Below are 17094 nucleotides of genomic sequence, written 5' to 3' on the forward strand. Positions count from 1 at the left end.
ACGAGTTTTCTTGATTTTGTTTATATTTACTAATGTCGATTTGTGCTTAAAAATTATTTATGAAGTTCGTTGATTTATGTGAAATCAGGTATTCCATGTAAGTTTAGAAAACCCTAATTTCAGAAAGAGGAAAAGTCGACCAACTCTGCAATCCGATTTTGACTAATGCAAAAATCCAATTTTGATCTATGGGAAGCCGAAGCCAACGGTTGATGTTGGTGAAACACAGGAGGTTTCTAACTAGAGGTGAGTTGGTGGGTGTGAGCGGAAGATACCGGTCTGCAACGGAGGCTGCGGTGGTGGTCGTCTACCATTTCCAGAGACGATTCGGATATGAGCGGCCTTCACAAAACCCTAGATGAATGTAATCACTGGACACCACCATCAACAAACGCCTATTTCCCCCCATTTATCAAACTCAACGCCTTTAAAGTCATTCTCTCTTTACTTACTACACACTTATGAAGTTTTTCGATATGAGGTGGATAGGTTGCCTCTACAGGTCCAAATTTCATCATATATTTGTATATTCATTTTTTTTTATTTTTTTTCATGTTTACATCAATTAATGTTGAAATGATTATGATTTGGGTGATATTTCCATTCATATCTAATTTTTTGTTGGTTTTCAGACTTGTTTCTCAAGATCCTATTTTAAGGTATGTTTTCACTGTAACGACCCAATCTTCACGTCAAAAAAATTTCGTTTTTAAAACATTAGTTAGAAAACATTAATAATTAAAACATTGTTTAATTAAACCATTTCACATCGAAAACCCAAATTTGAAATCCACAACATGTAAACAACCAAAATATCAGAGTATCAATCCCAGAATAAACTCATAACTGCGGAAACAAGAGTGTGTGTGATATGCCGCTACCGCGCTGGCTCCTTTCCCCTAGCTGAAGAGGTACCTGAAACAACAACTGAAAAATGTAAGCACAAAGCTTAGTGAGTTCCCTCATCGTACCACATAACATACAACAACATAACATACATACTGCCAGGCTATTCTGGGGTGCCTGACTACCCGGTACGGCCATTCTGGGGTGTCGTCCTACCTGTGCGGCCATTCTGGGGTGCCGTCCTACCCGTGTCAAGCCATTCTGGGGTGCTGACTACCCGTGTCAAGCTATTCTGGGGTGCTGACTACCCGTCGGTCCTGACAACCGATCCTCGGGGACTATTTCACCCCCTAATGCTACTTACACATGTTGGATTAGTGTCTAACTCCATAACTATTTTGGTATGTACTTGACCCGATGGTGCATGGTCCTTTTGGGTTGCCTTCACCAAAGCAACTTGATACGATGAATTATGGAGAGAAAGGACTAAATATGATTTATTAATATATTATGAGTATATATTAAAGGAGAAATCATATTGTTTAATTAATATTAGTCAATAATTAATTGGTAATTAGTTTTGTGCCTATAAGAGATTAATTAAACTTAAGGGACTGGAATTGTAATTATAAGATAGTTGCAATTTGGGCCATGGATTGCCTTATATTATAAGGTGGAGGAATTCTATGGGAGAAGCCCATATGAAATCGTCCAAGGCCTTGAGGAAAGGGCTCCATGGGTTGCTTAGGGCTTAAGCATCCAAATTAGGGTTTCCTTGTTAGATAACCCTAATTGCCTCCTATATATATGGATCCCTTATGACCCAAAAACGTGGCTAAGACTTCTCTAGGGTTTGTAGACGGTTTTGGGCAGCCTCCATCCTCTCTCCTCTTCATCCTCTTGCTTATGGTGTTTGTAAGCCATTAGAGGAGTGACACTTGTGATTCTAAGCCTTCCAAAGTCAATTCAAGGAGGAATTGGGATTGTTATTACTACATAACAATCAAGGTAACATTATAAACCTATTCTCATGTTAATATGATTATTTTAATGCTAGAATTAGGGTTTATAGTCTTGGATAACTTGCATGTACAATAGAGAAACCTAGATCCAAGCATTAGGGTTTGTATGAGCACATAGGATGTCTTATGGCCAAAACCCATCAGTGGTATCAGAGACTAGACTGGTTTCAATTGTATTGATGCATTACATGTTCAAAAAATTCGAGTTTTGATGTTCTGGAGGCTGGACTCGCCGAGTCCATTGCTGAACTCGCCTAGTCCATGCAGACTCGACAAGTCCAAGCTTGACTCGACGAGTCAACTCGTCAGATGGGGATATCTTCGCGATTTCTTGCTGTGTTTGCTTATGGGTAGTTACCTTATCATATTAGATCAATATAAATCCGATTTTATGATATATTTGACTATATTCTTGATCTAATTGAAGATATTTATCAATTAATAAGATAATTGTTTCCTTATGTGATAATTGATTAATTATTTTGACTAAATTGATAAATTATTTTGCAAGAAATTATTAAATAAATCAAATATGGATAATTATGTGATTAATTGTTAATTTAGATTATTTTTTATTTGATCCTTATGTTATGAAATGTTTCATATTTTCCCCTTTAGGTTTTATAGTTTAAATTTGAACCTAAAAGTTTTGTTGTTTTGAAATTTAAATAGTTAAAACCCTAATGTTTTGAAAAAAAAGGTTTCAAAACTTGCCCTCAAGTTTTGGAATTTAAATTTTGATTAAATGGTTTAATTTTGATGAATATTTAAATTCTAAACCCTAATGTGTTGAAATGTTTCAAAACTTGCCCTCAAGTTTTGGAATTTAAAAGTTGATTAAAAGTTTAATTAGGAATGTTAAATTCTAAAACTCTAGTATAGTTTTGAAAAAGTTCAAATCACACCCTTATGGTTTTATTAATTAATTAAGGTGTATAATTAAAAGAGATTTAATAAATCCATATTTAGGTTTACAATTTAATTGAATTAAAAGTATAATTGTTAAATTAGACCACCTAGTATTTTGAAAGTGTAAAATACACCCTATACTATATATAACATTAAAAGTCTAACATTATATATATGTATGAGTAAAAGTGAGTCTTACCGTTAGTAGGCCTCATTCACGAAGCTGGTCTATACGGGGTGTTTAAGGAAATTGCCTATAAAATGGCGATTGAATGAGTATCCACTCTTACCCACCGCACTCTTGACTAGTGGAGGGTCGTTAGCCGAACGGGTAGGATGGGACAAAACCTTCCATTATAAGTATAATGAAGTATAAAAGTAACTAAATGTTTTCATAAAATTCCCAATCTTAGTTACTTAGGAAAAAGTGAATTGATGCAATTCCATGAAATTACACTTTGTGCCGTTGCGAAGACGTTAGTGGAGCGTGTGTGGTTTACCGTCACACTAAATGGTTCTAAGCAAAGGTAGCAAAGGGTGACTCAATGTTTGTCATAGTTAGGTGGAGCGTGTGTGGTTTACCGGCACATCGAATAGGTGACTGTAACATGTGAGGGCACCATGGAAGTTTGCATGGTTATTCACACCCGCTTTGTGATCCTCGGCATCCCAGTCACAAACAAGAGGGGCATATCGAGATTTAAACATGCCATTGAAAGTTCAATGAATCTCAAAGGATCTAGGAGTTTTCATAGATTTAAAACTTAAATTTCTTTTTCGTTTTTCGTGGTGGAAATTAGTGAATCGCCATTCACTTACCTTCAAATATTCTGCAATTAGGGTTACGGCATCCCTCTCCCGAGTTGTGGAATATTGTGTTGGGTCCTAGCCTTAGTACCTCATTTGGGTGATTTACTAAGGACTCAATCAATCAACTAACTTGAATTCGTTTTCTCCCATTTTGTAGATGTCAAAGTTTGACAACTATGGTCTTCTCAAATCCCGTGGAACAAGCAATCCACATGAAGATGATAATCCACAATTCGATCGAGGAACAAGAGATCATGCTTCACTTCCTCCACCTCCTGCAATTGTTCTCCCTAACCCACAAGTTCAAAGGCTTGAAAAGTTCAAGATCACTCAAGCCCTTTTGGCAAGTAAACATAAAGAAGGAAAGTCGGTGTGTGCACACGTCCTAGGGATGAAGTCACACATTGATAAGTTAAGAATGTTGGGATCTATTGTCTGCGAAGAGATGGATGTTGATTAGGTTCTTCAGTCACTTCCTAAATCATATAGTGAGTTCGTAAGAGAGTACTATATGATGAACTACGACGTGACCCTTATAGATCTCACCTATATGCTTATTTCTGCTGAATCAGAAATGATTTGGCGCAATAGAAAAGCAAAGAAAGACAATGGAAACGAAAGACATGCTATGATCTCACCTATATGGATATAGACAATGGCAACGAAAGACATGATATGATCGAAAAGTTTGATCATAAGAGAAAGGAAATGTCTGAAGTAGTTCTATGTCATGTTCCAAAAGAGTCAATTTGCTTTTATTGCCAAGAGAAAGGACATTGGAGACGAAGCTGCCCCATTTACCTAAGAGATCTAAGTGATGGGAGAGTCGAAACGTATGGCTCTAATATAGGTAAAAATCCATTAACTAACTCTTTTAAGCTTCTATTCTAGATTCTTAATACATAATGTGATAAGATTACAATTGATGTTTTGTAGGATCGAAGAAAAAGAAAGGAAGCTTAAGGGAAGAAGTGAGCAGAATCTAACCATGAAGGAATGGATTTCGATCGCATTTCTCGAAGATTAGATTCTTGAGCTACTACTTAGAGTTAAAAATTAGATTGCTAAGAAAAATGTATTAGCATAGTTTTTCAATGAATTGCATTGTAAGGACAAATTTTTCTGCAATAAAATGAATTTTGATTTTAAATTTTATTTATTTATCCTTGCAATGACGTATATGAAAAAATTGATGTTTGAATATTCGCAATAATGGATTTGGTTCTTATTATGTTATTTATGGAAAGTCGAGAGTTTACCAAATAGGGAGAGTTTCTCATCGCCCAAGTTTCAATTGGACAGAAACTTGGAATCATGCAACTTGGTTGCACGATGAATGAGAAATTTCATATTTGGAAATTAGACTAATTCGTTGACAAGGTGTCAAGTGAAGGACAAGGAGATCGAGTACACAAAGTTGCGTGTTGATCAAGTTCACCATAAGAGTAACAAAGATATTCGTCATGATTTACTAAAGGTTTAGTAAATATGATTATACTTACAAGATTAAGTGTAATTCTGAATTGATTGAAAAAGTTTAAATCAATAGCAGAACGAATAAGAAGAATCAAGTAGGCAGAAAGATAAAAGTTTCTCCGTTCTAAGAAGAAGGGAGAGTAGATATTATGCTTTATGATAGGTCTTAATGATTAAGAACCATATCTCAATTGATCCTCTAAGTGAGTCTTAGTACAATTGTATGTATAAGAAGAGGAATCAAGAATTGAAGAAATGGTTAAATCAAAATGTCAATCATAGTTCGTTCCAAAACAAGTCTTAGAGTTAAGATGGTGACAATGAGTGACAAGTATTAAGAAGGTTTATAACATTCATCAATTGTGGAAAGTTGTGATGTCTTGGATAAGACAAAGACCAACTAGGACCAAAGTTATGAAGTGTTTTGTCTTGATAAAAGCTACACTAACTCTTGAATATTTGTTTGTCAAGAAATGTTTATTGACAAGAGAATCTTATATGTCAAGGAGTTAGTGGGAGTCTTAATGGTCTTGAAAGGTTTCAAGAACAAATCAAATAAACCTTATCGATCATCACTAGCACACGAGTTGAGGTTTACAACCTATCGTGTTGACATTATTTTGTTTCTGTGCCAATCCAATCGAGTTAATTATGCATGTGAGTGATATGAGTTCTCATTTTGAATGCATAAAAGGCAAAGCACCTTAATCAATGAAAGGTACATTGATAGGAAAGGGTGAGCTGCTTAACTACTTTGAAGACATGGTGGGCAGCTGTGCTACCATAAGGCAAGAAATCAAGATTAAGAAAGTTCGGTCCATATGAGTTTGAATTTGTCGTAAACTTTAGTTTTAACAAATTCACATGGATAGGAACACATACACCGTTTAAATCTAAGTGTCATAAGATTTCCTCCTTCATGAAAATGATTGTAGGGAAATGCTTTCACTAAGAGAGATTTTAAGAAGATAGTGATTGTAAATTGCATTCTCGAATTCGATTATGGTTACGGTATCCCATTCCATAATTTGAATTGTGAGGTTTGGCAATTTGTCTTAAGTGTTTAGACACACATATGAACTATCGAAGGCAAAGGTGTATAAGTTCAAGAAGCCATGATAAAAGATTATCAAAGCACTAAGTATTAGAAACATGAACTTAAGAAATTCAATAAGCATTGTTTTTCTGAATGTTAAGATGTTTATGAATACATGTCGAAGCTAGTGGGAGCATATGTGTTATGTTTTATAATAATTATCATGATAGTGGGAGCATAAATGTTATGATTGTATGATTATTAAGGCACGTATTGCAAGTTGGCAATATTAATTATAGAAAAACAAGAGTCATACTTTGAAAAGTTGTACGAGTTGAAAGATTGTTTTGCTATAATTAAGGGAGAGAATATGATGCTTCATTTCAAATCTAAAGGCTTAGGTTGTGGAATGTTAATAAAATTTAGTCAAAGGTACATAGTGTGTTCTTAAAATTTCGATTATGATTACGGCATTCCTCTTCACAATTCGAATTTTGAGAACATAGCAAATAAAACATTATGCGTCGTGTCCTATACGCTTCGGGTATAGGATCGATTGCAAATGCTTTAATGTTTGACCATTCTAAAATTTTCCAAATGTCTAGCGCATTTAGAGGGAAAAAGGACTAGAATCGGTTTTGACTAAAATAATTAAACAACTATCAAAGGACAATCCAAAGTTCGCCGAGGATTGGTTGCTTGTGAGTAGTTGGAAGTATAGTATTGGAAGATATGGAAATGTTTCCATATTGGATGGACCATATCGACATTATTATGAATATACAAGATTCTATTAAGAATGAGTTGTCATATGGAAAATATGGAAACGTGTCCATATTAGGAATTGAATATTGAAAATCTATGTCTAGATTAGAAACTTTTATGCAAAAGGATGTTCAAAGGAATGTACTTTGAGTGAGAGACATCATATCTAAGGAATTGTATTGTAACAATTTCCGATAGAGGACTTTGTAATATCATTGGCAATAGTCTTTGTGACTTTGGTGCAGTGATATCACGAAAGGATCATTGCATAAAATGTTAGAATCTAGCATATTCTATAAGTAGCAAGAATTTGATATTCTTTCACTTATGGAAAAAGGATTTGGAGTTGTGAATTGAGAATGATTGGAAATGTGTTCAATTTGATCTATTTCACAAAGTAAGAACCATAGTTAAACATTGTGTGCATGCTAGGAGCATGGGACAAGTGTTGTAATTCAAGTAAGAAGTTGATTAACCGAAACGACAAATAATGAGTAATCAATATGGTGATAAATAAAAGGTGTTTTATTTATGCTCAAAGTTTGAGGCCATATGGGATTAGTATTATTCTTGTGTTTCACTTTGCATGTTTTGACTTCCTGAATAATTTTATTGGTTAAGAACAGTCAAATTATTCGAACAGGCCACAGTCGTTCATATGTTGGAAGTAGGTGTGAATGAAGAATGTCATGAATTGGTATGTGGATTGTCTAAAGAGCATTAGAGATAAGCAAATGTTTTTTGCAACGTTCATGAGTGCTTATGAATATGATTTGAGCATTGGATCAAACCCACGCTCACTTGGATCACTCCATGAATTGTATCATGAATGATTGGTGAGACGATAACATCTTATATTCTTGAAACCGAGATGTGTGAGTTGTATCTTGCAAATCGGTTGCACATTGATAATATGTAAACGCACTAGTAACTTGGTTTCATAAAACATATTGTTGTGTGTAATTCGGTGAGTGATTGCAAGCAAGCATTGTATCAAAGTTTATCCGTTCCTTTTATCCAAAGTAGGATAAAAGCGATATCTTTGGGCCCCTCGATGATTTAGTGATGACAAACGTAAATGCTCGGCCGGGATAGGGCTAATTTGATTTGTTCAATTAGTCAGTCTTCATAAATCGGAATCGAGATATAGTACAAAGAGAATGATTTGAAATCATATCTCATATGATATCTAGAATGGAGGAATATATGATCCCTTATCTAAAGGACACGCGTATCTGATAGGATCAGAGTTGACAACGGCTTTGGAATGCTACGATTGCAGATCAGGATCTGAAGTCATACGCAGAATAGTTATTAGACTTATCCAAGTGGGAGACTGTTGGATTAGTGTCTAAGTCCATAACTATTTTGGTGTGTACTTGACCCGATGGTGCATGGTCCTTTTGGGTTGCCTTCACCAAAGCAACTTGATAGGATGAATTATGGAGAGAAAGGATTAAATATGATTTATTAATATATTATGAGTATAATATATTAAAGGAGAAATCATATTGTTTAATTAATATTAGTCAATAATTAATTGGTAATTAGTTTTGTGACTAAAAGAGATTAATTAAACTTAAGGGACTGGAATTGTAGTTAAAAGATAATTGCAATTTGGGCCATGGATTGCCTTATATTATAAAGTGGACGAATTCTATGGGAGAAGCCCATATGAAATCGTCCAAGGCCTTGAGGAAAGGGCTCCATGGGTTACTTAGGGCTTAAGCATCCAAATTAGGGTTTCCTTGTTAGATAACCCTAATTACCTCCTATATATATATGGATCCCTTATGACCCAAAAACGTGGCTAAGACTTCTCTAGGGTTTGTAGACGGTTTTGGGCAGCCTCCATCCTCTCTCCTCTTCATCCTCTTGCTTATGGTGTTTGTAAGCCATTAGAGGAGTGACACTTGTGATTCTAAGCCTTCCAAAGTCAATTCAAGGAGGAATTGGGATTGTTATTACTATATAACAATCAAGGTAACATTATAAACCTATTCTCATGTTAATATGATTATTTGAATGCTAGAATTAGCGTTTATAGTCTTGGATAACTTGCATGTACAATAGAGAAACCTAGATCCAAGCATTAGGGTTTGTATGAGCACATAGGATGTCTTATGTCCAAAACCCATCAACACATACATCATAACATAGCATATTATTAGACATATCTGGGGTGTCTGAACTACCCTTCGGTCCTAACAACTGAAGCTACTTCTATCACATATAACATATCATGCTAGCATATAACATATCGTGTAGTAGTAAACCTAGATGATATCACAAAGACATTCATCTAACGTACAACTCCTACTGGTGGGCCGGCATTGTGGCCGTAGACCCACCGCTACTGGAAGGTAACTCACCTCAAAGTAGCTGCTGATCTGATCGGGAACTGACTGTCTACTGCTGTTGCTGCTGCTCCGGACGTCCTCTGGCTATAATTCCCACAAAACGATCAGTCAAACACTGCTAGATGTAGTTAGGGTAAAATGACCCTTTTACCCTTGACCAAGTCGAAATCCAAGTCAAAGTCAACTTCCAGTTGACTGGACTCGCCGAGTCCGCGAGCAACTCGCCGAGTCCTTCCCTTACTAATCCGGTCCTACTCGCCAAGTCCCTCTCCCCACTCACTGAGTCACCCTTGACTCACCACTCGGGACTATGGGGCCGACTCGAGTCCCAACTCGCCGAGTCCGCGAGCAACTCGCCGAGTTCCTCGAGCGGATCCCCTACTCGCTTCCAATCCACACCAGAACACCCCATACGAGGGTTTGGGGTTTTGGGGGACTTCGTTACACGGTTAATTCCGCGTGCAGGTACGAAAGGTTGAACCTTCAACGCTTAAACCCCTCTTGCTCTGTGAAAGTTCATATGACTCGCCGAGTTTGAAGAACAACTCGGCGAGCTCGAGGCAATCTTCATAGGACTCGCCTAGTTGTTCATCCAACTCGCCGAGTCTAAGACCATCTTCATAGAACTCGCCGAGTTCCACTTTGGGAGTCGCCGAGTCCCTCGACCCATTTCCTGAGTAGGCCAGATCTGAGACATGCAATGCTTCAAAACCACAGATCTATGGTCCTAGGGCATGTTTACCACATAAAGTTGCAAACTTTACATGCATGCATGGCCCTATGAGCTCAAACATGTAATTCCAAGCTCTTTAAGAGGTCCTACACTCAATAGGGACCTCAATCACCTCAACCACCGACACTTTATGCTACTAGGATGTCCTAAAGGTCCAAATCTGAAGTCTTTGCAGAACATTAACCATAACACATAGAGATTTAGGTTCTTAGGGCACAAAACCTCTTTTTTAGGGACTAAAAAAAGGGGATTCGATGAACTAAAGATCAAGGTAGGAACTTTTCTACCTGAATAGAAGCCCTTCACAGAGTAGATTCCGGATCTTCTTCCCTTCTTGCACTCTTCAACCTTCTCCTTCTTCTCCCAAGCTCCAAACCACCTTCACAATGCTAAAAATCACCCACAAGGACACAAAGGGGGCTAGGGTTTCGTTCTACAGATCTCTGAGAGTGCTAGGGGAAATGGAGGCTGGGTTAGATCGTTTAAATAGGGTGCAAACACCCGGGTTAGGGTTTTAGTCCTGAAAGGGTCTACTCGCCGAGTCCCACGAGCCTACTCGCCGAGTAGACAGAGTAGATCCCGCGTCTAGTCCCGCTTCTACTCGGCGAGTTAGTCCTTCAACTCGCTGAGTCCAAGATTAAAATGCAATATATAATTAGAGTTAATAACCAAGAATACATACCAGGAACCAGGTGCTACATTCACTTATTAACAATATTTTCTTCATAAAAAATGGATGATTTGAGGATTATTCTTTTAATTTGGAACTAGATATAGGTAAATTCAATATATCAAGAAATGTTGATGGAGGTTTACCTACTAGTCATAATCTGTAATTCAAAAGCTGCAACAGAGCATCTATATTATTACTGCATCTATATGATTATTTTAGGAATATATGATGTGATACATGTTGCATTTTATGTTCTTGGTTCAATTTTATGCTGCTAAAGTGGGCATCTATATGATTTATGTCTTTATTTTATTTATCTTTTTGTAATATTTCATATGAGCTAAAGTTAATCTCAAATGTCTCGATTTTATTGCTGCTTTAGGAAGATGACGAGTGTACCCTTGAGGAAGATGAAGCCCTTATAACAGAAGATGAAAGATGAGAGGAATTAACAACGTTGGAAAGTGAAAAGGATTTACCCGTTGATGAATTACATGGTCGTTACACTGTTGGAGAATGTTACTTTTTCTTAGCTTCTTTTGCCACATGTCATCTGCTCATTGGATGTCGTGGTTTTAACTTTTATTCTTTTATAGTTGATATAAAAATATATTCAGAAAATACTCCAGGAAAGACTACTGATGGTGTATGTGGCAGAACTAATCCTATGTACCGGAGGACAAGTTATTGTGTAAGCAATGTTGTTTAAATTTATTGTTTTAATTATTAATAACATGTTCATGTAATTATATTCTATAACTGATTTTTTTTATGGGTCATGATTATGGTTACTAACCTAAAATGTGAAGTACTTCACTATTGAGTATCATTATTTTCTTTCTCTTATTGCAGGTCAAAAGTAATGACTGGTCATCAGTTTTGCTCATTCAGATTTTGGCCACAATTGTTTGTGGTATTGTTATTATAAAATTTTTAAAAGTTGAGGTTGCAAAAGGATAGTGAAATTCGAGTAGAGGAGTTTCTTGCAAGGTATAGACAAATTTCAATGGGACCCACATGTAAGGTGAATGTGGATGACCATATGTAAAGTCACATCTTCTATATTTTATCATTCAAAAAACTTTTCACAACAATAAATAAATCAGGTAGATTAGTTGTTAAGCTTCAAATACAATTATAACTATTTATAGTTTTTTATGGAAAATGAAAAATAATTTGATTGAGATTTTAAGATTTTGTAGAAACATAGTTACACTATTTGTGTCATGAGGGTTATTAAAGGGTTGGGTGGCTCGTTTATCCAATTGGTAATCATCTTACATTCTCTTTTTATTGTTTTTTGTTGTCGGTCGATTGAATACATAATGTTTGGTGTGACGGAATTGGTGAGTGAATGGAACGTGTGGAAATTTTGATTTATTCTATTTCTTTCTGGTTATGCTCTATCTTTATGTAGCTGCCATCTAACAAATCTATGTGAAATAAGTTACGACAGTCTATGTAACCAAAAAAGAAACCATTCATTGACTTGTACAATCTATCCAATTATAGCAGTATCTACAATATATCGTACGGAGATGAGACATGGATTATAATCATTCTCTTTGTCCAAGGTTTGTTTCCTGATTTTCAATTAATGACGAATGGCTTAGACTACAATTAAACACATCAACTTAGTCCAGGCATGGCCAAGTGCTTAGGGTGTGATCACTAAATCATCGAGTGCCTATAGATATCGCTTTTATCCCATTTATGGTAAAAGGAACGGATAAACTTTGACTCATATGCTTGTACTATTAACTCATCAAATCACACACAACAATACGTTTTATAACATCAAGTTACTAATGTGTTTATTTATTATCAATGCACAACCGACTTGTAAACAACAACTATATGTCTCCGTTTCAAGAATATAAGATATTATCGTCTCACAATAACCTGTGATAAAATCGATGATGTGATTCAAATGAGTGTGGGTTTAATCCAATACTCAAATTCTTATTTCAGGAGTACTCACGAACACTGCAGCAAACATTTGCTATGTCTAAGCTCTTGGACAATCTACAGTCGGATTCATGACAATCTTAATTCGCTACTTACTTCCAAAAGTATGATCGACTGTGGATGCTTGAATAATATTATTATTCAGGAAGTAAAACATGAGAAGTGAAACACAAGAATAACCTAATCCAATATGGTCTCAAAACTTTTGAATATAAATAAAACACTCTTTATTTAATCACCATATTAATTAGACCTTATTCATTGTTTACTGTTACAACTATCAACTCAATATTTGAATTAAAACAATAGTCATCCCATGATCCAATCATGCACACTATGTTTATCTATGGTCCTTCCTTTGTGAAATAGACCAATTGAACACATTTCCAATGATGCTCATTTCACAATTTCCTAATCCTCATAAGTGTAATAATACAAAATTCTTTCCACTAATAGAATGTGTTAAAGTCTAACCTTTCATGCAATGATCCTTTTGTAATGTCAAGGCTCCAAAGTCACAGAGAGTTGCCAATGATATTACAAATCATTCCATTTGAGTTTGTTACAAGACAATTCCATAATTATGAAGTCTCGCATTCAAGGTACACTCCTTGAACATCCTTCTCGCATAAAAGTTTCTAACGTACACATAGATTCTTAATATCCATCTCCCATTATGGAAACATTTCCATAATTTCCATATGACAATCCATTCATCATAGAATCCTATCTATTCAGAATTATATCAATATGGTCCATCCATTACTATACTTCCAACTATCCACAAGCAACCAATCTTCGGTAAACATTAGATTGTCCTTGACAGTTTTTTAACAACTTTAATCATATTTGGTTCCAGTCCTTTTTCCCTCTTAATGCACTAGGCATTTGGAAAAAACAGAATAGGCGAATATTATAGCATATGCAATCGATCCTATACCCGAAGCATATGGGATATGATTCATAATGTCTTACATAAAGACATGATATTTTACCAGTCTCTTGCTAAAATATTCCCATATATAGAATTTCCTATGTTGAAACATTTCAACATAATATTCATATATGACCATGACTAAGTTTGATTAAAATTTCAATCTAAGCGTTTAAATTTGAAATGAAGTATAAATGCCCTCTCCCTTAAGCCTTACTATAGAGAACCAATTTCCAAATTCTACAACTTTGCAAATTTAGAATTTTGTTTCCTATAAATAGCATTGCTAACTTGCAACACCTAACATAATAATTATGTTCCCGCTAGCATAACAATTATGTTCTTATTAGTATAAAAATTATGCTCTCACCAGCTTTGACATATATCCAGAAATCAACTAGACTTCCAAAAACCAATACCTATTGACTTTCTTACCAAAGTTCAGATTTTTGATATGTGGTGCTTCGATAAGTCTCTATCTAGACTTCTCAAGCTCATACACCTTTCATTAGACAGCTTATGTGTGTGTCTAATCCTTTTCGGAATTATAGCAATAAGTCCCGAATGTTCAAACTAATTGTCATTTCTCACAATTCGAACTATGAAGAGGGATGTCGTAATCATATTCGAATTTGAGAACGCAATTATCACAACTACTAACTTTAATCCTTTAAAATCTACCAGTGAAAGCGTTTCCTCACAATCATTTTCATGAAGTAGAGAAACCTCTTGCCACTTAGATTTTATAGTGTATGCGTTCCTATCCATGTTAAATTTTCATTTCCAACCACTATCATAAGACAAGGTTTATGACAAATTCTAACTCATATGGATAGAACTTGCTTAATCTTAATTTCTTGCCATTCGGTAGCACAATGGCCTACCAGTGCTTCCAAGTTATTGAGCATCTCATCCAAACTGATCAATGTACTTTCATTCATCAAGGTGTTTTGCCTTATGCAATCAAATGAGAACTAATAGAACTCACATGCATAATCAATTTAACTAGAATAGACGACACATAAATAAGAATATGCCAACACGATACATTATTAATCCTCAAGTCGTGTGCTAGTGATAACTAGAAAGTTTATTCTTGATTAGTTCTTGAAATTATTCAAGACCATTAAGACTCCCACTGACCTCTTATAATATAAGATTCTCTGTCCAGAAACATTCCTTGACAAACAAATATTCAAGAGTTAGTGCATGCTCTTATCAAGAAAACACTTCATAAAATTGGTCTTAGTTGGCCTTTGTTTTAGCTAGAACATCACAACTACTAATTTCAAATGTGCAAGAGTAAGGAAAAGATTTCTACTATGCATTTCATAAGGTGTTGTAAACCTATTTAGAACATATTACTCAAGGTACAATCTTTGAGTAATTAGAGTATAACTCCAAAACTTGATATCGAAACGAAGTACGACTCATCCTTTTGATTTAACCATTTCAACAATTCCAGATTCCTACTTTTAGTCATATAAATGCACTAAGGTGACCTTAGAGGATCAATTGTGACATGGTCCCCAAATCATTAAGATGATCCTAAAACATCATACTAAAGTACTCTCATTTCCTTTCAGATTTCAGAAACTTTTATCTTTCTGTCCAATTTGATTCTTCTTGTTCGTTCTGCTATATATTGAAACTTTTCAATGTATCAAAATTATACTGAAACTTGTAAGCATCGCCATATTTATGTTGGGTTTTGAGCATTCTAACACTCCCATGGTGTACATGCAACCCTATAAACCTTGGATCTATGTTTTCTCTATTAGACATGCGAATAAGATCTTTCCAAGGCTTTAATCCTAACTAGCGTATTATGAAGCTCTTATACTACAAAGTACTAGTTAGATGACATACCCTTTGATGTAGCTTGATGTCTTCAAGCTTTAAGAGCTTAGCCCCAATAGTGTGGAAGCCTCATGTGGAATCACAAATCACCAAAACACCTTGGAAGACTTTGAGAATATGGATAGTTGGTTCTCTCTAGTGAAATCGGCTAGCCCTTCTTAGTGTACCCACACTAGTGCCAATTTTACCAACCAAGGACATCTTTATATAGTATGGAGACTAGGGTTAAACCCATGACATCACAGAAACAAACTTAACATAAAAGATTACTATTACTGTTTTCAAGAAGTGCATCATCCTAGAAACCATTATGATAATTATTCAGCCATATAAATATTGTAAACCGTATTTCTACAGAAAATTACTCAGAATAATAACTAAATTGAAGTGTGGTGGATTATGAACTGTGAATTGATCAAAGAGGTCACCTGGATGTTTCACAGAAATGAGATCAAAGGAAGGAATTCAATTACCTGCACAGACACTGCTCTTTGGATGTTTCTTGACCAACTTTGTGGTGTTGGACGAGACTACCCCTGGCTCCTAATCACTTCCAACCTTGCTAAGAATTTCATTTTTCAGGTGCGAAGTGGTCATGTATCATAACTGAAATAAACAAATTAAAAAAAAATCATCAAACGCCTTATGTACATAGGATTTAACATGGTAAACTTCTTCAATCGACCGGTTCTTGAATAATAACACTTTAAAACAGTACAAAATGTGGATCAAATTAAAACCATTGACTAACATTTATACAAATTGAAGGAATCATGTGACAACGTTTCTAATTAAAATTTGATATCAATAAAGTGAGGTCACAGGAATAAATTCAATTACCTGAAAACCCATCGCTTCTAAGATGTTTCTTGACGAACTCTTAAGGGTAGGTTGTTTATTTGCGATCAGTCACTTGCTGGAAGGTAACTAGGTAACGTCAAAGGCAGGAGGAAATATTGAAATGTAAAAATTGGTATTAGTCGATTAAGTCCAAAAGCAATTTTATTATTTATCCCATTTTACATATATGAAATCCATTACGTTTTTATTGAGCCTCAATATCAACTGAATTATTTATCCCAATCTACGTATATGAAATCCATTATTGATTTTCACATTTTTGGACAATATTGCGCTGCACAGTGTTTTTATGGTGAAAAAAAAATCATTTTTTTTTACAGTTTTAGTCAATATCGGACCTTTCAAACTGTTTTTATAGCAAAAAATTAAGGTTTTTCACATTTTTGTACCATATTGCCCCTGCAGTGTTTTTATAATAAAACAAGTTTAATTTTTAAAGTTTTGGTTATTACCGGATTCTGCAAACTGTTTTTATAGCAAAAAATTATGGCTTTTCACAATTTTGGACCGTATTGCCCCTGCAGTGTTTTTATAATAAAAAAATTTTAATTTTTACAGTTTTGGTTAATACTGGAACCTGCAAACTTTTTTTGTTGCAAAAAATTATGGATTTTCACAATTTTTGACCATATTGCCCCTGCAGAGTTTTTATAATAAAAAAAAATTAATTTTTACAATTTTGGTTAATACCGGAACCTACAAACTGTTTTTATAGCAAAAAATTATGGATTTTCACAATTTTGGACCATATTGCCACTGCAGTGTTTTTATAATAAAAAAAAAATTCATTTTTACAGTTTTGGTTAATACCGGAACCTGCAAACTGTTTTTATAGCAAAAA

The 17094-nt window shown here is 35.0% G+C and overlaps 1 long non-coding RNA gene across 1 annotated transcript; it reads right to left on the bottom strand.

The window, feature by feature from the left end:
- Positions 1–721: 721 nt before the first annotated feature.
- Positions 722–16359, bottom strand: LOC128126442 (uncharacterized). Its single transcript, XR_008224407.1, has 3 exons — positions 16233–16359; positions 15866–15998; positions 722–915 (listed from the first exon to the last, which is right to left on the bottom strand). It is a non-coding gene; the product is annotated as an uncharacterized LOC128126442 (long non-coding RNA).
- Between the last annotated feature and the right edge of the window lie 735 nt (positions 16360–17094).

The sequence above is a fragment of the Lactuca sativa genome, chromosome 5, assembly GCF_002870075.4.
Source record: "Lactuca sativa cultivar Salinas chromosome 5, Lsat_Salinas_v11, whole genome shotgun sequence".
In the NCBI taxonomy this organism is placed as follows: Eukaryota; Viridiplantae; Streptophyta; class Magnoliopsida; order Asterales; family Asteraceae; genus Lactuca; species Lactuca sativa.